We start from the raw sequence: 24,066 nt of genomic DNA on the forward strand, positions 1-24,066 counted from the left end.
AAAGGCTCACACTAACCCAGTTTCCTTTCCTGTAAGCAGCTGGCTTCCTCTTCTCGGATTCTCTCTCTTCTTAAATTCTTTTCTTTTTTCAACCATTTTAGTGTTGGAATATTTCAGTTGTACAGAAAAGTAAGAAAATAAAAAATATTCAAATATGTTTTGTTGAATTTGAACATTTTTTTTCTGTGTTTGCTTCAAATTCCTTAAAGTAACTAAAGCTCACAGATCCAACTAAAAGCTTTTGTTGTATATACCCATGTACATGTGTCCCACATCTGTGGCCATTATCCTGAATTACAATATGAATATGATCCCATTATGGAAAAATTTAATTGTAGTGCTAGGGATAGAACTCAGGACCTGAACATGTAAGGCAAGTGTTCTATCTTTGAAAAGAATAATTGGAGCACACACATACATATTCCTAACAATATACCATCTTTACATTGCATATTTTTGTACTTTACATGAATGGTATTATTAAACAAGTGTGGTGTTGTGTGCTTACAACTCCAGCACTTGATGGAGACTGGGGATCAGAAGTTCAAGGTCACCTTAGCTACATAGTGAGTTCAAGGATAGCCTGGGGTGAGACTCAGCCTCAGATTTTATACCATCTCAGTGAACTACCCTGTTCCATAGCTGCTGGGAAGCAGGAAAACAATGGTTGACAGGAGCTAGTTCACTGGTGGCTTTAGAAATGATTCTTCCACTATTATTTCATAGTAATATCATTGAATTATGAGAGCCCATTTTCTACTTCTTTAACTTGGACTTAATTAGACAAATGCATTTGCAAGTCTGTCCTGTCTCATCACTTCACAGAGTGTAATGTTATCCGACCTCTGGTCACACCCCAAATCTGTTGGACCTCATGGAAGGTTTGGGATGGCTCTTACTCAAGGGACCCTGCTGGCAGGAGGCACCCTGCTGAAAGTGTTACTTTAGCTTCCACATGCATTGTAAATTACCTGTGGCTCAGTGCCTATAAGAACTCTGTAAGTGCCAAGAGGATGCTTAAGACTATGCATAATACTTTCTGGGGCTCCTAAACTCAGTAGAGCAGCCTCTGGAGCTGTGGGGAACCTGCCTGCCATCAATCTCAGGCTTTTCCATCCTTGGCCTCTCTAATCCATCGCTATGCAGCCTGGGTTTGAGTGTTCCATCTCACTGGGACAAGCTGATGCACAATGAATCTGCTTCAGAGTTCCTCTGTAGGACATTTGTTGCTTGTAGAAGTATTTAGAGTTTGCTGGGAATTGAACTCAGGACTTCTGGAAGAACAGCCAGTGCTCTTAACTGCGGAGCCATCTCTTAAATTCCCCCCCACCCCCACCCCCACCCTCACTGTGTTCTTTATGCCAACTAATGTAATTTTAATCCCTAATATGTTCACTTTATTAAAAAAATTTACATTTATTTGCGCGTATGCTTGCACACTAGTGTAATAGGGTCCAAGACCTGGTTAAGCCCTAGACATTGGCACACCTGACTCCATGGTAGAAGAACCTTTTAGGCTGTGAAACTCAGCACTGCCTGTCAAGACCAAAACAAAGACCGAATCCATCAAAGTCCAGAGTTCTGGGAAAGTCTCTAAATTTACTATCCTTGCTTTTTAGCTTCTGTAGTTCTGCTACTGGCAAACTGTACTTTTTAAACTTTTAATCCAGGACACAGTTTTTGTGCTTAAAAATCTCACCGTGAGTATACCGTGGGACACACAGGGAAACACTACAGCTTCCACAATGATATGCTTTTTATGTTTTGTTTATTTTTGTTTTTATTTTTGGGGGAGATTACAAGGGCAGAGGATGGATATAAAGGGACAGGGAGATGATTGCAATTGGGGTGCATGATGTGAATCTCAGAAAAAGAATCAATAAAAGTTAAAAAAGAAATGCTCACCCTGAAAGGCTCAGGGCTACACTGAGATCCCGGAACACCCAGTGTAGTAGCTGACCAGCTAATAAAGAATTGCAAACACTTCACAGTTACACTAGCAGTCCAGTTCCATAGAATCCAGTTAGCAACAGTGGTGACATGACCTAGCAGAGACAGCCAGGTTCACCCTCAGCTCAAGTAAGCAGGGGGGACCAACAGGAATACTAGGAGAAGTTCTTGCCTGTGCCTCTCTCAGGGAAGCGAAGATTAGTGAAGACACGGGACCCACAAACCTTGCACAGCTAGCTGTACTAGCAAGTCAAGCTCTGTCAAACCCCCCAAACACCATGTGTCTTCCATGTGCCTTGCCTCATCCTGGGCTTTGTTTCAGCAGGGGTCTGGCCTCAGCACACGCATCCAATCAGTCTGAGTTCAAGGAAGCAGCAAGAAACTGCAGCACACCACCAGAAGTTTTTTGGTGTGTTTCTCTCTATGGAATCCTGACAAAATGCAGCTCAACTACACAGTGTATGTTGGACCAATACATGGGTGTTGTTAGCAAAGAAACTTTCATCATGTGTCCTTTCACATGCTTGTTTTAGCAGAACATCCTCTCTCCTTTGTCTGCTTCAGTCATGAGTCTGCCTTAGCCTTTCACCTGTGTCCACTTCAGGAAAACACTCCTTCATGTGTTTACCCCAGCAAAACACCATCCAACACAACTGACTCTCCAAAGAACCCTTAAGTTTCCACGCCAACACCAGTGTTCTCAGGATAAGAAGCTGGTGACTGCACAGTGGGAGGGTGACCCTGAGGCATGTGCCCTCTCCCAGGCTGCTTCTGAACTGAAAGCTGAGCAGATAATTCCAGGATGTCACCCAAGTGCTCAGATTACAGTCCTGTGCTACCTTGCCTTGTTAGCTTCAGTGCTTGTCTTTCTTACCTACTTATATGTATGGGTGCTTTGTCTGCGTGAATGTCTGTGCATCAAGAGGATGCCTGGTGCCTCTGGAGAGCAGAAGTGGGGTATCAGATCCCCTGGAATTAGAATTACAGACAGTCCTCAGCTGCTCTGTGGGTGCTGGGAACCCAACCAAGGGTTCTCTGCAAAAGAAGCAAGGGCTTTGAACCACTGATCAATCCCCTAACCTCGTTTATTTATTTATTTATTTTTAAAAATCTTCCTCAGGTAGGTTTCTGTGGCTGGTTGATTTCTCTATGGTCATGAGCCTTTGGTCCTGGCCAGTGAGATATGTTTTCTTTGTAGAGACATCGATTTTAGGTAATTAAGAAACTCAGTCTCAGCTTTTAGGGAAAACTGGTTAGTCTAGTTTAAAATGCCCAAGGCCATTACCAGTTTGGCACCACTTAATACAATTAACTTTAGTATTTAAAAATTGTAAGATAGTGTCTCATATAGCTGGGGCCTGGCCTCAAACTTTCTATGTAGCTGAGGCTGGATTTGAACTCTTGGTCCTCCTGCCTTTGCCTCCTAAGTACTAGGCCTGAGATGACATGAGTACATAACCATACTAAGCTCAAAATCCTTGTATTCTCCCTGTCTCTCTTTCTCTCTCCATGTTTCCCTGTCTCTCTGTCTTTGCATCTTCCCCTTTGTCTCTTTCTGTCTCTCTAGGTTAAACCTAGGGCATGCCAGGGGAGCACCCTATCACTGAGTCACATCACCAGTCACCTTCTACACTGGGTTCTTGGCTTGTCTGAGCTACACCAGCCTTGCAAGCAAAACTCAAGTACCTTAAGAGGTGGGTCGATGCTAAACTTTCTCTAGGAAAGCTATTTTTCTCCCAGTTAGAATGCAAGCAAGTGTACAGACTTCCTTGCTGTTGATTTTTTTTAGCTCAGTGTCTCTCATAGGGACAAGGATTCTTGTATCATGGAGGGGGCTTTCCATTTCCCAGCTGCTTGCAAACATAACTGAAGCCCTCTGTCCCCCAGAGCTAGGGCCACCCATCCCCAAGGACAGCTGAAGGGTTTGGGGACTCTTGTATCATGTAGGGGGCTTTCCATTTTTCAGCTGCTTGCAAGCGTAACTGAAGCCCTCTGTCCTGCAAAGCTAGAAACACACTTCCCGAAGGACAGCTGAGGGTTTGGGGATTCTTGTATCATGTAAGGGGTTTTTCATTTCCCAGCTGCTTGTAGCTCTAACTGCAGCCTTCTGTCCTCCAAAGCTAAACCCACGTCTCCCCAGGAACAGCTGTAGTGTTCACCTCTCATACAACTGGGCCTTATAGCTCCCCTTTGATGTGGACCTGGAATAATTTACTTTCATCTGAGTTTAGCGACAGACTAAGAAAGGTATTACTGTTATGCTTTAACCACATGGAAATGGCAATCTATCTTCTCCCTTTTATTACAGGGGAGAGTGCTCACGCCGTCCCCTACAACACAATTATGCAGCTGAATTTCCTTACCTTTGGGGAAGTTGCAGGGTCAGCACAGGAGGAGCCTCATCCTGGAAAACCACCTTCCTGAGAATGATTTCTCCCTGCCAGGTACGTTCTTCTTTTTCCTTTTTTTACTTTAAAGACTCTATTATTCACCATGGATATGAATGTGTGACTGCGTGTTGGTATTCGTGTGGGAGTGTGGGAGCGGCCCTTGGAGGCCAGAAGAGGGCATTGGGTCCCCTGGAGCAGAGTTACAGGTGGTTGCAATGTGCCTGCTGTGGGTGCTGGGAACTGAACTCATGTCCCCTGCAAGAGCAATACCTGCTCTTAACTATGCAGTTACTTTTCTAGAGCCTAGCTTTTTTTCTTATCATAAGAATTTGGATTTTTTTGTATGCGTGGACTATGATATACTCATTAAATATGGATAGTGAAGAATTTATTTTAGATTATTACTCTTATTTGTTTTCAGGAATATAAGTTATATATCATTTGATTTTTTTTTTTTGAGACAGGTCTAGGGAACTGGGTAGCCCAGGCTAACCTGAAACTATCACTCCTCCTGCTTCAGGCTTCTGAGAGCTGGGATCCGAAGTGTGAGCCACCATCTGGGCTAGAAGTTATTAATTTCTTTCCTTCCTCCCTCCTCCCTCCCTTGATCCTTCATTCTCCTTTTCCCTTTCTTCTCACTCTTTTTTTTTTCTTTTCTTCATGACATTTTCTCTGTATTCTAGTTTGGCCTCAAACTCTTTTCTGTATGTAGCCCAGGCTAGCCTGAAATTCTCCATTTTTCTGCCTTTGTCTTCTGAGTGCAGGAATTATAGGCATGCCCGGGTCTACCTGAATATTAATTCTTTTTGGTGGTAATGGTGTCAAACCCAGTGCTTTGTATATCTAAGCACATTTTCACTGAGCAGCATCAACTGTATTTCTCCCCATTTAATTTTTATGATATTTTATTCTGACTGTTGCATCCTTGAAGGTCTTTTTTCTTGGGTCTCATGCAGCTCACGCTGGCCTTGAACTTGCCAAGTAACCAAGAGTGGCTTTGCACATCTGATCCTCCCGCCTCTGCCTCCCAGATGCTGGGATTACAGGTGTGTGCCCCCACACCCAGCTCTGCCATGTTTCCTGGCGTTCCCAGGGTAACTTTAAAGCTCTAAATCAGATTATGTCACTCCATTATTTAAAAGCCTCCAGTCCCTTCAGTCTGGATTTAGAATAGAATCTGAGCTCTTCGTGATGTCCACAGGTTCTGTGTTGGTCCTGTTGACCTTCAGTTCCATATCTGCTATTCCCTCCATTGCCATCCGTGGCCACCACAGTGACTCTCCTTGACCCCTTTATACCTAGAATACTCATCTCTGGGCCACTGCCTGGTATGTTCATGTGTTCCACTTCCAATGCAAGAAACTCCACAAACATTAGCATGTTCTTTCTGGACCATGGCACCTGGTGGATGCAAGCACCTGTGATTGGCGTTGCACTTATATGTTTCATTCACAGCACTTGTCCTGCAGTACTGGGGACTGAACCCAGGGCCCCAGATGTGCCAGGTGAACACTGCTGAAGGACCTCTTCAGTCTTGGTTCACAGTACTTGTTATAATTTATGATTATATACGACATGCTTAAGGGCTTAAATCATGTAAAGGTTGACAGAAAGACCCAGAAGGCTTCTGAGCAAGTGAATGGCAGAATCACAATTCTGTAATGACTGCAGAACTAGAGCGTCCAAGAAGATCCAGCCACGGGGAGGATGCTCTCCCAGGACAGGCTGGTGTGAGGCAGTAGCCACAGGCACAGAGCTCAGCTGGATGAGGTTCCAAGGAAAGCGCAGCAGCATGTGATATGTACCCAGTGAAGACTGTGGTTGTTATGGTGATAGGTCAGCTTGGAGTTCTACCCGCCAGGCAGAGATGATCCCACATTGTGGCTTACAGTGTGGAAACAGGAACAGTGGAGACTCCAAGAGACCTGGGACAGGGGTTGGGAGCTGGTTTAGTATACATTCTGGCCCTCTGACTTTTTGGAGCTGTCTAAACTGTGGGCTGATGAGAAAGAGGGAGAGAAAAAGAGACCAGAGAGAAATGAGCAAGAGAGAGATGTGGAGGAAGGGCCAACATTAGCCTTACCATCTGGGCTAGGAAGAGAATCCAGGAAGCTGCAGGAAATTGGGCAAAGCTGCAGAGCAAGTGTGTTTGAGGGGTGGTGCTTTACAGCCTGGCCAGTGTGAGTTCAAGTCCAGGTCTACTCTCAATCCACAGGCTTTTGTTTCCAGATCTGCTCATCATGGACACAGTTCTTGTTGTAAGCATGGGTGAGAGGATTAAATTAGACCAGGGCTTCTTTAACTTTTTTCTTTCTCAGCTATTTTTGCCTGAGGAATTTATAAAAGACCCTGTGCAGGTAGATATAAAGTCAAATGTTTGCTGATGATAAATTGTAAAGATATTTATTTTAAAATAATATTTTGGCATGTATATAATTTTATTAACGTGAAAGAAAAATTGAACACTAATGAGATGGGTGTGCTTGTTTAGTTTTTTATTTAAAAATGTTTCTTTATGAGACTGTAATTTAATCACATTTCTCCCTTCCCTTTCCTCCCTTCACCTCTTTCATAGTCTCCTCTCCACTTTTCCTTCAAATTCTTGGCCTCTTTTTTCATTAATGGTTATTGCATGTATGTATGTATTTGCTTATACATATATATTCCTAAATATAACCTATTGAAGCCATATAATGTTACTTGTACGTATGATTTCAGGACTGACCGTTTGGCACTGGGCAACCAATTGGTGTGCTCTTCCCCGGGGAGGACCACCTGCTCCCAGCTTTCCTCAATTGCCTTTAGTTCTTTGTGTAGGGCTGAGACCTAGTGGGATTATCCCCATCCAGTTTGGCGTGTGTATTGTGTCAAATCTGTTCAGCTCTTGTTTGGGAGGTCATGTTGGTGAGACTTTACAGATATAGCTTCTGATGTTACTAGGAGACACAATCTCACAGCAAACTCCCTGACCCTCTGGCTCTTACAATCTTTCAGTTCCCTCTCCTGCAATTTTCTCTGAGTTTTAGATGCAGGGGACCTTTGTAGCTTTTTCCACCAGGACTGAGCTCTGCAACTCTGCATCTTGTTTGGCTGTAGTTTTCTGCTGTGTCTGTTGCAAAGAGAAGTTTTCTTGATGAGGGATGAAGACTACACTTATTTGTGGGTATATGGACAAATGTTTATAGGTTGCTTTAGGGATTATGCTGGCTTAGTAAGTTAGTGGTTATAGATTTTCCACCAATAACCATGATTTCACTACCATTGAATAGTTAGCTAGGTTTCTAGTATCAAGCATGATTTCCTTCTTGTTGAACAGGTCTTAAGTCCAATTGGAGAGCTGTTGATTCCCACCAAGGTATGTGTGCCACTACTGCACCCATGAGTTATCATGCCATGCTGGTCATTGATGTGGCTCATAGGCATTATAGCTGGGTGAGATTGTTGGCTACCTCCCTCCTTTCATCATAGCTGTGTAGGATTGTTGGTTGCCTCCCTCCTTTGGAAGGTTGTATGGTGCCTTCTGGTACCATGAAAGCCAGTCCTCAAGGAGGGGACATTTAGGTTAGTTCCAGTCTCTGTTTCTGAAGTGTTTGATGTCTTCGGCAATAGGGATTTACCTTCCACCTCTGGGGGATAACCAAGGGTAACATGCTTGTTTAGTCTTACATAAGGAATTAAATCTCTCTCTCTCTCTCTCTCTCTCTCTCTCTCTCTCTCTCTCTCTCTCTCTGAGACAGGATCTCACTTATATATCACTGGCTGTCCTGGAACTCACTACCTGTAGATCAGACTGGCCTGGAACTCACAGAGATTTATCTGCCTCTGCCTCCCAAGTGCTGAGATTAAAACGTATGTGTCACTGTGCTCAGTCAATCTTGGCTGAGTATACTGCAGGATCAAGTCAGCAACTCAACCAGCAATCTTCTTTATTTTTAAATATTTTATTTATTTATTTATTTTTAGAATATTCTATTCAATCTTCATTTTATTTCTTCATATATGCGTACATTGTATTTTTATCATATCCATCTCAAATCACCTACTCTATTCCCTCAGATCCTTCCATACTTTCCCCTCCTATGTCATGTCCTCCTCCTTCCCCTTCCTCCTCATATCCTCATCTCCTCCTCTTCCTCTTCTAAATAACCCACTTAGTCTAATTAGTGCTGCTTGCATGCTCATGGGTGGGGGATTATCTACAGTAGCATGTGCAGCTTACCAGCAGCCACCTGCCCTGAAGAAATAGGACTCTTCCTCCTCCAGCAGTCATTGTAAAAAGATCCACAGTTGGGGTGAAGCTTCATGAGTTTCTCTTGCATCCATGCTGGAATGTTGACTGGCTTGATGTTCTGCAGGTAATCATAGTTGTGAGTTCAGGAGTGCAAAAGCCATGTCATGTCTGGAAGACAGCATTCCACAGTGCTTCTGGCTCCTCCTGCTCTTACATTATTTATTCCCTTCCTTTATGTTTTCTGAGCTTTGGTGAGGGGAAAGGAAGAGTTATAATTGATGTAAATGTCCCAGTTAGGGCTGGGAGATTTATTATTAGCTCTTTCACTGATTACAAGTTTGCTCACCAATGAAAAGTGAAGTTTTTCTGAGTAAGGCTGAGATCAGCGCTAATCTATGATTGTGAACATAAATATTTTGAAGGTAGTTAAATATACCAATTTAGCAAAAATAGTAGCTCCCCCTGCTCCTACTCCAGGGCTTATAACTTTCCTAGACATGGGCTTTTGACTAGGTATACAATACTGAGTATAAATTCCTCCCATGGACAAGGGCTTGAGCCCAATTAGCAACTGACTGGTTACTTCTAGATCTGTCATGCCAGTAGGGTACATCTTGTTAGGCAGTTGATTATCATAGCATGAATGATCCTATGATGAGTAAGACCATTGGTGTCTTTTCTTTCTCAGTGGCCTGTATAGCACACCCTGTCACTCTGAAAGCTAGCTAATAGGGAAGAAACTTCTAGATCACTTCTGTCTTAGTTAGGGTTTCTATTGCTGTAAAGAGACAATATGACCAAGGCAATTTTAATGAGAGACAACATTTAATTGGGGGCTGGCTTATAGTTTCAGGGTTCAGTCTATAATCGTCATGGTGGGAAGCATGGCAGCATCCAGGCAGGCATGGTGCTAAAGAAGGTGCTAAAAGTTCTACACTTTGATCTGCAGGCAGCAGGAAGTGACAGTGAACAACTAGACCTGGCTTGAGCTTCTGAGACCTCAGAGTCTACTTTCTAGTGACATAACTTCCTCCAACAAGGCCATATCTACTCCAACAAGGCCACACTTCCTAATAATGCCACTCCATATGAGCTTATGGGGCCATTATTGTTCAAACTACTACATGTTCCAATTGGTTTCTCTATGTTTGAACTAGTGTATAGTATCTTCATCGATAACATCTTACCATCTAGCTGGGGTAGGGAGATAAGAGCAACGGCAATAGTCTGTGCTGTTTTAGGGGGGCTCTGAAGTTTCCCTGATCAGTAACCACAGGGACATATCCTATACTTGGTATTGAGATTGTCCGTAACTCATGACTTCTAGGGGAAGCACTCTCCACCCATGTGTCTAGACAAACATGGTGCTGGAGAACACCTGTGTTCAAACTCCTCTTAAAGTTGAAGTTGAGAAAAAATAGCTTACATACCAGTGAGTTTCCATAAGCTTTTTTTTTTTTTTTGAGTCAGGGTTTTACTAGGTAGCCCTAGCTAACCTGGAACTTACTATGTAGACCAGGATGGCTTTAAAATTATAGAGATCCAATTGCCTTACGGATGTGTGCCATCACTCCCAAGCTTTCATAGTTTCCATAAGGCACACACACACACACACACACACACACACACACACACACACACTTATACACACATATGTCAGCAAGAACCTTTTCCTGCTAAGCCATTTCCTCTGTTTCCCTCTGCCTTCCACATTTTTAGAGGGACAGGCTCTCATATATTTTAGTTTAGCCTTGAACTTACTGTGTAGCTTAGGGAGACCTTGAACAACAACAACAACGTCTCCTTCTCCTTTTCCTTCTCCTTCTCCTTCTCCTTCTCCTCCTTCTTCTTCTTTCTTCTTCTTCTCCTTCTTCTTCAGTTTTATTTATTATTATATCTAAGTACACTGTAGCTGTCTTCAGACACAACAGAAGAGGGCATCGGATCTCATTATGGATGGTTATGAGCCACCATGTGGTTGCTGGGATTTGAACTCAGGACCTTTGGAAGAGCAGTCAGTACCACTTAACCACTTGAACTTCTAAGCCTCCTGCCTCTACCCCTTGAGTGCTAGGATTACAGGCTTGTGCTACTATGCCAGGCTTATATAGTGTCAGGAACTAAAACCAAGACTGTGCATGCTAAACAAACACTCTGCCAACTAAACTACATTTCCAGGGTCCTCAAATAGCAATTATTATTTCGTTTTTAAAATTTGAGGCAGGGTTTCGCTATGGAGCCCTCGCTGTCCTGGAACTTGTTCTGAGCCTGACCTCAAATTCAGAAATCAGCTTCCTCTGTCTCTTGAGTAATGGGATTAAGGGAGTGGACCACCACACCTGGCCTCAAGCAACAATTCTTAAAATCAAACATCCAACCATAATAATATCCATAATAATAACACACTAATTTGTTGCTAATTTGCTGATGGATGATGACAGGAAAATATTAAAGTCTTTGTTTTCTAGGCTGAAGATCTGGCTCAGCAGTTAAGAGCACTGGTTGCTCTTACAGAGGAGTTAGGTTTGGTTTCCAGCACCCATATACAGTTCACAACCATCCGTAACTCTAGTTCCAGGAGATCTAACTTTCCTCTGGTCTCCAAGAGCACCTGCACACACCCTTCCCTGTACTTAAACATAGTTAAAGACAATAAAAATAAATCTTAAAATTATGTTTCTGTAAAAGTAGAAAACCTTGTACATACAGCAAAAACATTGCAAGCATAACTTAAGCTAGTCTCAGGTCTGAGCAGTGTGTTAGCATTCATTGGTGCGGTGAAGTCTTGCATACCACAGAGCATTTGTTTGTGCTTGGAGCCCCTAAGTCTACAGTGAAGCTGTGTGATCCCACACTCTGATTCATTGTATGTTAGCTTTTGAATTAACCTCTGGATGTTTGTTCCAAAATCTTTTACTATTGCCAAAGTTTTTGTGACATCCCCACCCCCCATTTCAGTTGTGACTGAATTCATATATCCCTATGTAGATAGGATTGTAACTCAGAGCTTGAAAACACAGGTAATATATGTGTACACTGTTTAGTAAATTTAGTTTCTTTTCACTTACCTGCTGACTGTCCTTTTTCCTTCTCAGAAGGACATATTCTCTGTTTTAAAGCTGGGCAGGTTTGTGTTGTTGTTCATCACTTCATTCAGGGATGGTCTTGTCCTAAGAGCCTGACTCTTCAGCCTGGGATGGTGAGGTCAGTGTCTATCCCAGGATTCCAGGAATCAGCTTCATTTCTTCCCAGAAGGAAAGGGAAAGTCCCTCTATGAATCCAGAGCCAGTGGTGAATAACTGGGTGGGCATAATGCTTTAATGCGCTCTCTCTCTCTCTCTCTCTCTCTCTCTCTCTCTCTCTCTCAGTCTTATGCCACCAGGCTAGTTTTAAACATGCTGTGTAGTTGAAGTTGGCCTTGAACCTCTGACCTTCCTACCTCGTGCTGGGATTACAGGTCTCCACCAATACATCCAGAGATGTGAATGATCTTAAATGGCCATATTTGGGTGTATGTCTCTCCTTGTAGCGAATATAACGGATTCATTTTTCTTCTTTTATTTTTTAAATATTGAGTTATACCTTAAATTTTTATGCATATGAGTGTTTTTCTACATGCCTATGTGTATGGTGACTGTGGAGGTCAGTAAAGGGATATGCAGCTATATCCCTTAGAACTGGAGACAGTCAGTTGTGAGCCACAATGTGCGTGCTGGAAATTGAACACAAGTCCTTTGCAAGAGCAGTCAATGCTCTTAACCACTGGGCCATCTCTGCAGCTCTGGTTTCCTTTTGAGTGCACTGAATTCTTGTGTATGTCACATGTACTATCTCATTTGATCTGTGGCTGGGATAGTATTTGTCTGTTACAGAGGAGGGGAGCATAGATTGCAGAGAGTTACCTATTTGCGAGAGCACATAGTGAATGTAGTTATTTTGACAACTTGCTTGCTTGCTTTAGTAAAAGACCCTAATAACTGAGTATTTGACCTTAACCTGGCCAATCATAGCACTCTGTCTCCCTGGCAACAGCGATTGGCCAATGGCAGAACATATGAACCAAGCAGGGCCAATCAGGGCTTTCTCCTGCATTAATAAGCAGATCCTAGTGTCTTTTTTTTTTTTTTTCGATTTTTATTAGATACTTTCTTCATTTACATTTCAAATGCTATCCTGAAAGTCCCCTATTACCCACCCCCCGCCCCGCCCTGCTCCTCTACCCACCCATTCCCACTTCTTGGCCCTGGCTTTCCACTGTACTGGGGCATATAAAGTTTGTAAGACTAAGGGGCCTCTCTTCCCAATGCTGGACGACTAGGCCATCTTCTGCTATATATGCAGCTAGAGACACGAGCTCTGGGGGTACTGGTTAGTTCATATTGTTGTTCCACCTATAGGGTTGCAGACCCTTTCAGCCCCTTGGGTACTTTCTCTAGCTCCTCCATTGGGGGCCTTGTGTTCCATCCAATAGCTGACTGTGAGCATCCACTTCTGTATTTGCCAGGCACTGGCATAGCCTCACAAGAGACAGCTATATCAGGGTCCTTTCAGCAAAATCTTGCTGGCATATGCAATAGTGTCAGTGTCTGCGTTTGGTGGCTGATTATGGGATGAATCCCCAGGTGGGGTAGTCTCTGGATGGTCCATCCTTTTGTCTTAGCTCCAAACTTTGTCTCTATAACTCCTTCCATGGGTATTTTGTTCCCTATTCTAAGAAGGAATGAAGTATCCTCACGTTGGTTTTCCTTCTTCTTGATTTTCTTGTGTTTTGCAAATTATATCTTGGTTATTCTAAGCTTCTGGGCTAATATCCACTTATCAGTGAGTGCATATCAAGTGACTTCTTTTGTGATTGGGTTGCCTCACTCACGATGACATCCTCCAGATATGTCCATTTGCCCAAGAATTTCATAAATTCATTGTTTTTAATAGCTGAGTAGTACTCCTTTGTGTAAATGTACCACATTTTCAGTAACCATTCCTCTGTTGAGGGGCATCTGGGTTCTTTCCAGATTTTGGCTATTATAAACAAGGCTGCTATGAACATAGTGGAGCATGTGTCCTTCTTACCAGTTGGAACATATTCTGGGTTTATGCCCAGGAGAGGTATTGCTGGATCTTCCGGTAGTATTATGTCCAATTTTCTGAGGAACAGCTAGATTATTTTCCAGAGTGGTTATACCAGCTTGCAATCCCACCAGCAAAGGAGGAGTGTTCCTCTTTCTCCACATCCTTGCCAGCATCTGCTGTCACCCGAATTTTTGATCTTAGCCATTCTGACTGGTGTGAGGTGGAATCTCAGGGTTGTTTTGATCTGCATTTCCCTGATGATTAAGGATGTTGAACATTTTTTTCAGGTGCTTCTCAGCCCTTAGGTATTCCTCAGTTGAGAATTCTTTGCTTAGCTCTGTAACCCATTTTTTAAATTTTTTTTGTACCCCATTTTTTAATGTGGTTATTTGAATTTCTGGAGTCCAGTTTCTTGAGCCCTTTATATATATTGGATATTAGTCCCCTATTAGAATTAGGATTGGTAAAAATTCTTTCCCAATCTGTTGTTGGCCTTTTTGTCTTTATTGGCAGTATCTTTTGCCTTACAGAAGCTTTGCAATTTTATGAGGTCCCAATTGTCAATTCTTGATCTTACAGCACAAGCCATTGCTGTTCTGTTCAGGAACTTTTCCCCTGTACCCATATCTTCGAGGCTTTTCCCTACTTTCTCCTCTATAAGTTTCAGTGTCTCTGGTTTTATGTAGAGTACTTTGACCTGCTTAGACTTGAGCTTTGTACACGGAGATAAAAACGGATCAATTCACATTCTTCTACATGATAACCGCCAGTTGTGCCAGCACCATTTATTGAAAATGTTGTCTTTTTTCCACTGGATGGTTTTATCTCCCTTGTCAAAGATCAAGTGACCATAGGTGTGTGGGTTCATTTCTGGGTCTTCAATTCTATTCCATTCATCTACCTGTCTGTCACTATACCAGTACCATGCAGTTTTTATCATAATTGCTCTGTAGTACTGCTTGAGGTCAGGCATGGTGATTCCACCAGAGGTTCTTTTATTGTTGAGAATAGTTTTTGCTATCCTAGGTTTTTTGTTATTCCAGATGAATTTGAAAATTGCCCTTTCTAACTCAGTGAAGAATTGAGTTGGAATTTTGAATGGGATTGCATTGAATGTGTAGATTGCTTTCGGCAGGATAGCCATTTTTACTATATTAATCCTGCCAATTCATGAGCATGGGAGATCTTTCCATCTTCTGAGATCTTCTTTAATTTCTTTCTTCAGAGACTTGAAGTTCTTGTCAAATAGATCTTTCACTTCCTTAGTTAGAGTCACACCAAGGTATTTTATATTTTTGTGACTATTGTGAAGGGTGTTGTTTCCCTAATATCTTTCTCATCCTGTTTATCCTTTGTGTAAAAGGCCACTGATTTGTTTGAGTTAATTTTATATTCAGCTACTTCACTGAAGCTGTTTATCAGGTTTAGGAGTTCTCTGGTGGAATTTTTAGGATCATTTATATATATTATCATATTATCTGTAAGTAGTGAAATTTTGACTTCTTCCTTTCCAATTTATATCCCCTGATCTCCTTTTGTTGTCGAATTGCTCTGGCTAGGACTTCAAGTACTATATTGAGTAGGTGGGGAGAAAGTGGGCAGCCTTGTCTAGTCCCTGATTTTAGTGGGATTGCTTCGAGTTTCTCTCTATTTAGTTTGATGTTGGTTACTGGTTTGCTGTATATTGCTTTTATTATGTTTAGGTATGGGCCTTGAATTCCTGCAGATCCTAGTTAGTCTTAGGGTTTTACTTCTGTGAACAGACACCATGAACAAGGCAACTCTTATAAAGACAACATTTAATTGGGGCTGGCTTACAGGTTCAGAGGTTCAGTTCATTATCATCAAGGTGGCAGCATCTAGGCAGGCAGGCATGGTGCAAGAGGAGCTGAGAGTTTTACCTCTTCATCTGAAGCTTCTAGCAGAATACTGGCTTCTAGGTAGCTAGGGTGACACACCTACTCCAACAAGGCCACACCTTCTAATAGTGACACTCCCTAGGCCAAGGATATACAAACCATCACACCTAGGTTGGAAGAACACCTGGCAAGTGGATGAATGAATGGATGATATTTAATTCCTTGTGGCCCTTGAGGCTGGATCAACGAATGGCTGTAAAGATAAGTTTATTTATTTATTTTGAGATTTATGCATCCCAAATTGGCCTCAAACTTACTACGTAGTTGAGGATTATCTTGAAGTCCTAATCCTCCTGCCTCTACTTCCCCTGTGTAAGGAGTATACCACTGCATCAATTTATGGGATGCTAGAAACTAAACCCAAGATTTCTTGAATGCTAGGTAAGCAGGCTACCAACTCCCCCCTCCTTTTTAAAAATAAGGTCTCTCTGTGTAACCTTGGCTGTCCTGGAACTCCCTCTGTAGACCAGGCTGGCCTCTGCCTCCAGCTTGGTCTAGAGTGCTAGGATTAAAGGCCTGTGCCACCACTTCCCAACACTTTTCTACCTTTAGTGATCTGTGAGCTCTACCTGAGCTTGTCACTTAGCCGAAACACTGAGTATAGCCAGCAGCTCCGCCTTTTGTTACTTTACATAAAAAACCTGGGTAGCAACTTAAAGTTGAAAAGCTTCATTTTGGCTTGAGGTTTGAGAGGGCACAGTCAATCATCCCCGGAAAGCGGGAGGAAGCAGTGCTAAATCTGCAGAAAGCTTACACTCTGTCAGCAAGTTCTGAAGCAGAGGTGTGAATGGGACACTGGGCCGGGCTCTAACCCTCAAAGCCTGCCCTACTTCCTCAGGTTGGGCCTCATATCCTAAAAGCTGTACAGTTTTCAAAACAGAGCAACCAGCTTGGGATCAATGGGGACGTTTTCTGTCATAACACTGAGGATTAAACCTAGGCAGGCCTTGTATTCATGGGGCAAGTATTCAACCACAGAGATAGATTTGGAGTGGAAATTTAGGGGTTCGTTGGAAAGTCAGTTGTGTTGGATGGTGTTTTGCTGGGGCAAACATAAGAAAGAGTGTCTTCCCTAAGTGGACACAAGTGAAAGGATGTTTTGCTGAGCAAACATGTGAATGAATGTTTTTGCTGAAGCAGACACAGGCAAAAGGACATTCTGTTAAAGCAAATACATGAAAGGACACGTGGTGAAGGATTCTTTGCTACTGACACACATGCATTGGTCTGCCTTACATTGTGTAGTTGAGCACTTCTGCTGATGTGCTGTGGCTTCTTGTCACTTCAGTGGACTCAGGCTGATTGGCGGAGTGATGTCAGCTGAGGCAGACTCATATACTGAGGCAAGACACATGCTGAGACAAGACCTGTGAGGGACACGTGATGTTTGAGGAGTGTATAAGTAGAACTCGACGGATAGTGAAAGAGGCTGAGCTAGGCTTGCGTATAGAGCGAGCTGTGCAATGTTTGTTGGTCCCGAATCTTCGATGATCTTCGCTTCACTGAGAGAGGCACAGCTGAGAACTCCTGGTGTACCTCCTGGTCCCTTCTGCTGACTCATGCCGAGGTTGAGGACTGGCTGTCTCTACTAGGTAGTGCTACTGCTGCTGATTCATGTTTGCTAACCCAACTCTACTGAACTGGACTGCTGATATATCCATAAAGTGTTTGCAAATGGATAAAGCTTCTGACCTGTGAACTAAACTACTAATTTCCTGATAACCCAGATGAGATTTGCTTCAAAGAACCATTTCTAAACTGGTCCACTTCCCCTGTATCCTTTCTTCTCCACTACCTCTGGTGAGTGGTGGGCTAGAAGGGAGGTTAAAATGTTTAAAAACCATCTTTAAAAGTAGGCTTTAGGGCTGGAGAGATGGCTCAGAGGTTAAGAGCACTGACTGGTTTTCCAGAGGTCCTGAGTTCAATTCCCAGCACCCACATGGTGGCTGACAACCATCTGTAATGGGATCTTCTGATGTGTCTGAAGACAGTGACTGTGTACTCACAAAGATGAATAAATAATTTTTTTTAAAGTAGGCTTTAAAGAATTAAAGTTAAATAGAATCTTAGCTTTTTTCCCCCCAATCAGGCCTTGATGAAAGATTTAAAATGAGACTCATCTTATTTTAAAGTATGTGTGTGTGTGTGTGTGTGTGTGTGTGTGTGTGTGTGTGTGTGTTTGTGTGTGTGTACACGCACACTGTGGTTGGTCAGAAGAGGCAGCATGGGTTCCCCCTGGAACTGGTGGTTGTAAGATGCCTGACATAGGTGCTGGGAACTGAACTCCAGTCCTCTACAAGCACAGTATGAGCTCTTAATAAGTCATCTCTGCAGCTCCCGGAAGATTAAGAAAGATTATTGCTGGGTGTGGTGGTGCACACCTTCAACCTCAGCATTTGTGAGGCAGAGGCAGGTAGATCTCTGAATCTGAAGCCAGGTTGGTCTACATAGTCAGTAGCTGGTCAGCCAAGGCTATACAGTGAGACTTTGTCTCAAGAAACAAACAACAAACAAAAAAATAAGAGTAAACAATTAAAATAAAATATAATATTTTTACTTCTGTGTATTTAAGTGTGCACATGCGTGTGAGTACCTTCCAGAAAAGATCTTCTGGCCCCCTAAAGCTGGACTTATAAGCAGTTGTGAGCCACTAGGTGTAGGTGGGGGACCTGAACTCTAGACCTCTGCGAGAACAACACAGACTCGTAACCACTGTGCCATCTCTTCAGCCCCTGACAGGACTTAAGTAATAGAATTAATGTTAATTACTGGGTCGAGATTCAAGTACGGATCCCAGAGTCTTAACTCTTTTTCCATAACTGATCTCTGAAACCACTTTCTCATGAGTAACACCCTAGGTTTAAAATCACTGCTCCCGCTGAGTCACTTGTTTCCCTTCTGAAACTGGCTACCATCCCTTTCTGGAACGAGGAACTTCTCTGAGTTCATCGGAACACACCAGGACATAGCTCTCAAGTTAGGTGCTTCCGAGAGGGTTGCTAATCACTTTGGATTCCTCTCAGCACCAGTTCCACCAAGCAACACTGTCCATTGTTGGCCCTCTCTTCTGGCAAGCGGTGGAGCCTAGCTTCAGTCTCAAACCTGCCTGACATGAGGCTTATGCACTTGCTGGGACAGCAGCCAGCCTCTGGCTAGGGAAGGTCCCAGGAGTTGGCAGCCAGGGTACAGATGTTCTGAGCTCTGGATTCAGGCATCAGGTGGCAGGACTCTGGAGCTATAGGCCCTCTGCAGCCTGGCTGTGAGGAGCTGTGGGATGTGGAAGCCTGGCTCCAGTCCTTTTAGCTACAGTGTGGAGGGATGATGGTCCAGACAGTGGGTCTTTTCTTCTTTCTTTTCACAGGTAGGACACTTAAAACAACAGTGAGATACAGAGGTCTAATTTGATTTAATTTAAACTAACAAAATGCTCCTCTTTGTGATCTTAGAATGTAATAAATCATCCTTTTATGTGTACACAGGTTGACTCTGATATATGACATAGAAAACCGCATTTTGTGGGGCACAGTTAAAGAATTTTCATTACTTGGTGATGTGGTATCATGACCTTAGCTGGGAGGAAGTACAACTCAGATGCTCCACCCAGTTTAATATTGGAGTCTATCTTGACATGACAAACTGAAAAATGAGGACACTGGAGGTTTAGGCATAGCTCTGGATTTACAAGTGGATGAGTAATCAAATATTACCCAAGAACAAACAGACTCTAAAAGAAAAATAAAATAGAAAGGAGCCGATCTGGAATTCTTGGAGAAAGACTCGAAAAATATGCATAGTTCTAGAACTGCATAAATGTGAGTTGGCAGGTTAGGAACAGCTGATATACTAAGCCACCAACTTGATTCTTAAATGAAAATGCAGGCTGAGGGAGTGGCTCAGTGGTAGAGCTTTTACCCAGCATGTGTGAGACCCTGGGTTCCATGACTTATACCACAAACCAAACAAACATAGAAAGAAAGGAAGTGTGTGTTACCTGTTCCACCTAGGTTAGAATTGCAGTCTATCTTGCCACTACAAAATGAACACAGAGAACACTTGGAAGTTTAGGCATAGCTGTGGAGGAAGCAGGCCCTTCTAGCAATGTGATGGTAACTGCTATGAAGTAATCACATGGCTTATTTAATTTGCTATGTATAATTAAAATGTATTGCCATTTAAAACTCTGACATCTAAGCACATTTGTACTATTTGGCAATGATGTAGGGCAGTGGTAGAATGTCTGCTTAGAATGTGTAAGGCTCTGGGCTTTATCTCTAGCATTGGAGGGGGGATGGAAAATCGAGAGAGACAGAGACAGAGGGGGGAATGATGTTTGAATAATTCATGCTGTGAAAGCATTTGCTAATCTATATTTTTTGAAGATCCTAATGAGACAGCCATTTAACATAGGTTATATTGACTCATTGGTATTAGAAAGTAAGTCTACTATTCTTTCTGGGGATCCTTGCAAAAAAAGTGCATTGAACATGCTGCGAGTATTAGGAAATTCACGTAAAGATCTCATTGGGAGAGATCGATTAGCATTTTTAACAAGCGTTCAGAGTCTCTGGCTTCCCCTCCTCACATTCACTGCTTCTCTGCAAAATTTCCAGTTAGTCTGATGCTTTAAAAGTTGTTTGGAAAAAAAAAAGTTGTTTGGATGCTTCCGCAGCAGTTGGAGTCCCTCAAATGTCACAGCAGTCTATAAGCCTGTTTCCTTGTAGGATGTTTTCCTTAGCACTTTAAGGGGAAGAAGAGCTGTTGCCAGGGAGAAATGTTTTTTTGAGATGTGGTATTTGCTGATGAGTCTCTGACTTGGAGTACAGTGAGAAGAGAATATGAAAGCCTAATACTCGGAGACATACCACATTCCTAGATGATCACTTACCTCTGACTAACTGGAGCTTCGTGTGAGTGATGGTTAAGCTGTTAAATGACAGTTGCATGTGGCGACACGTGCCAGCAACCCCATCACTTGGGAGTCTGAGGCAGAAGGAGCTTGCATTGGAGGCTACCCAATGCATAGTGAGGTCCTGTTACTAAGTAAAGAGGAAGGGAGGAAGAAAGAAAGGAGAAGGAAAACAAAATGAAACAAGACAGAACAGAGCAAGACGATCAAACAAATTGAGTAGTAAGACATCAACATTATCTTCAATTTCAGGAACGATTTTCTAAGTAACACTTCCAGCCTGCAACTATCCTGGGAAAAGTTGTCTCTGTAGTTTCTCTCTCTCTCTCTAACAAATAAAACTGACATTTAATTTTTACATGCATTCTTTTACTTTTTCTCATTTTAAAATATTTCATTCTTTTTAAAAAATTATTTACAACCCAGCTGTTGCCTCCCTCCTGCTCCCCATTCCCACAGTTCCTCATCCCATTTCTCCTGCCCCCTGTCTCTAAGAGGATGCTCCCTCACCATATATAACAGAGGACTGCCTGGTCTGGTTTCAGTGAGAGAAGATTGGATTCACCTAATCCTTGAGAGACCTGAGGAGGGGGAGGCCTGGTGGCAGGGGTGGGGGAGGAGTTCTTCCCATCTTTAGCATTACTTAACCTGTTGCTTTACTTACTTATATATTTGTGTACACACATGTGTGCATGGTGCACATGGACACCTCTCTTTTTCCACTGTGTGGGACCTTCAAGTTGACAGCGAGCATCTTACCTGCTAAACATTTTCACTGGCCCTGCTTTTCCATAATTTTATATACTTAATCTGTTTCTGCTCTTCAGTGAAAAGCAAGCATTTGACACCATCTGAGCTTCTTCAAAAAGGCTGTTCATGAAATATTAAGGATTTGTTTATTGATTACCAAGAAGGCGTTGGTTATCAGAGCCTGGGTCACAATCGCTCCTTTTGTGGATGAAATCTAGGTTCTTGCTTTTTCCAGGCAGGTGCTCTCCCACTGAACCACAGCGACCCCATTCTTCCTTTATATTTTCAAGGTTATTTACTTCTCCAATTATCTTATGTCTTAGTTTGCTTGTTTATTGTTGATGAAGAGATGCATTGTGTTAAGCACAGGGAAAGTGGCTCTGAGTGTGCCACCCTCCAGTACTTTCACGTGGTCCATTTCATTGTCCTTCTAATTGGTTTTCACTGAGATGCAATGGTGGTCTTGGTGGTTAGAGGTTGGGGAAACAGTGTTTTTCTTTTTCTGACCACATTCCTCTGAAGAATGACTCTGGTGAATGGTGTAAAAGGCTACAGAGAGGCTGAGAAGGTAAAGATCTGGGTGTTGAGGTTTTGGAGAGTGTTAATTATTCCCACCTTCTTCCCTTTGAAGCTCAGAGAAAGACTCAAGGAGGGCTCCCAAACACAACCATGGACCAGATAATGCAATTTGGAGCTGAGGCCATGTTGTGGTTTGAATGGTAATCCTCTCCCACAGGCTCCTATATTTGAATAGTTGGTTCTTAGATGGTGGCACTATTTTGGGAGATTGCAAGACCTTTTGGACCTGGAGTCTATTTGGGGACTTGAGGCTACAGGACTGGGCCTTAAGAGTTATAGCCCATCCACAGTGACAGCATGAACTCTCATCTTCTAGATGGCGCGCTGTAGCAAGGAACTGCCTCATGTTCCTCCTGCCCTGAAGCCATCTACAGCCATGCTTTCTTCCTTGCTGGATTAGACCCACCCAAATCATGAACCAAAATGAATCCTTTCTCTTTGAAATTGTCAGGGGTTGGTCAGTGATGAGGAAATAACTAATACAGAAAGCTGTTGCTGTTATGAAACTGACTATATTGTTTGTAAGTCTTTGGTGGTGGTTTGTAAGAGGAATGTGGAAGAGTTTAGAATTGTGGTTTAGAGAGGCCCTAGAACTCTGTAGTCAGAGCTTACTGAGCAATTCTGGTAAGTGCTCAGAGCATACTATTGATAGATAGATAGATGGACACTATTTAGATTCATGAGGATTCAGAGGGGAAGGAATGGCTAGGAATGGCAGTTCTTGGAAGGTGGAGGCACCAGAATTGGGAGCCCAAGATCATCCTTAGCTACAGAGCAAGTTTGAGGCCAGATTGGACTACACATGAAATTTCTCAAAATAGGCAAAACAAAGAACAACAAAGAAAAACAAATCAAACTAACATATACCTTAAAAAAAAAGCAAGGATTATAGCAGACACTGGGCTTGGTGCTGTTTATGATACACCCAGGTAAAGGAATTGGCTGAAGTCTTAAGAGTTTGAGTGAAGTTGGATTCAGAAGCAATAGACTACTTTGCTTGGTAGAGAACATTTCCAGACAGAGCAGCATTCAGGTTGTCACATGGTTATTGATCACTGTCTTTAGCTAGGTTTCCGGTAAAAATTTCTGGAGTGAAAAATGCAGAAAATGAACAGTTTTAATGTGCACAGGAGCACGAGCCAAGATAAAGTTGCAGAAGGGGCAGATAAGGATTTTGCAGACAAAGTAGCTGCAATTATAAAGACAAAACGCACAATTAAGGGTAAACCATGCAGCTTGCTTTTGGGACAATAGAAATGGTGCCTTAAAGGCAAGACCTTACTCACTGAAGGGTTCAGGGCATGAAACTAAAAACCTATTTGAAAACATTCATTTGAAAGGAGAGGGTCTGCAAAGGAAAGCGCCCCCTCAGGGTGCTTTTTGCTTGAAAATGGCTGGCTAGGGAAATTTTCACAGACTAAGTCATATAGGTACTTGGATACTGCAGCCATAGTCCAAGTGGGTCAGGCTACTTTTCAAGTTGGCAGTAAAAACGTGGTGCTATTTCCCATGTAGTACGGCTTGGCAGGCAAACAAACCTCAAGATTCATGGGCCGATGGAAATTTGCACCAAGATTCTACAAAGCTGCTGAGGTCAGGGAATGTGTAGCAACGTTACAGTCTCTGCACGCAGCCCTTGAGTGGGCTGTGCATAAAGTTGAAGCTCAAGTTTCAATGGAGATTACGGGATGTTTGAGATGCCACTAATTTGGACTTCTGCAGGCACTGAGAAGAGCCAGGCCAAGGGAGATCACACATATGCTACAGGTTGCAGGTCTTGAGTGACAGGACTGTCCAAACCTGTTGGAGGCCAGACGACACTGTCATGAGTCCCAGATACGGGTTGTGCATTTGTTTCAAGGTTTGGTATCTGTCTGTGTGAATTCTGGTCTTTCTTTAGTCTGCTATTCTTTTGACGTTTTCCCATCTCTTCCTTTAGGAATGGGTATGTTTGTATCATTGTCTGCTGGAAGTATGTAACTTGTTTTTTGGGGGGTAGTTCTTAGGTAAGGGTTTGTTTTGAGTCTCAGAAGAGACTTTGGACTTCTGAAAAGTGTTGGAACTTTAAGAGTTTAAGAGGGACTTTTCAATCTTTATTTTATTCTGTTTTATTATTTTCATTTTTCGTAGTGTGTGGGGCTGTGAGTATAGGGGAAGAGTGGGGAGGGAGAGAGCCCACGTCTGGCCAGAGTTCCTGTGCTCTGGGCAGGCGGACTCCGGAGGACTGCCAGACACTTTCCACTTGGCCCCGGGTGGGCATCTGGCTGTGTT

General features: G+C 42.8%; 1 protein-coding gene and 1 pseudogene across 3 annotated transcripts in view; one reads left to right on the plus strand and one right to left on the minus strand.

Annotated features, from left to right (window-relative positions):
• Positions 1-4,055: 4,055 nt before the first annotated feature.
• The window catches only part of S100a3 (S100 calcium binding protein A3), a 42,351-nt gene continuing 22,340 nt past the window's right edge, over positions 4,056-24,066 (plus strand). For 2 of the 3 annotated variants that reach the window (XM_017319509.1, XM_011240047.1), the window contains exon 1: positions 4,056-4,394. The gene's annotated coding sequence lies outside the window, so the exon portion shown is untranslated. Of the gene's footprint in view, positions 4,395-23,440; positions 23,657-24,066 lie in introns of those variants that run through there. The other variant, XM_030252482.1, reaches the window with a different exon arrangement.
• On the minus strand, positions 4,256-4,402 carry Gm23464 (annotated as a pseudogene).

Source organism: Mus musculus, chromosome 3, assembly GCF_000001635.26.
Source record: "Mus musculus strain C57BL/6J chromosome 3, GRCm38.p6 C57BL/6J".
In the NCBI taxonomy this organism is placed as follows: Eukaryota; Metazoa; Chordata; class Mammalia; order Rodentia; family Muridae; genus Mus; species Mus musculus.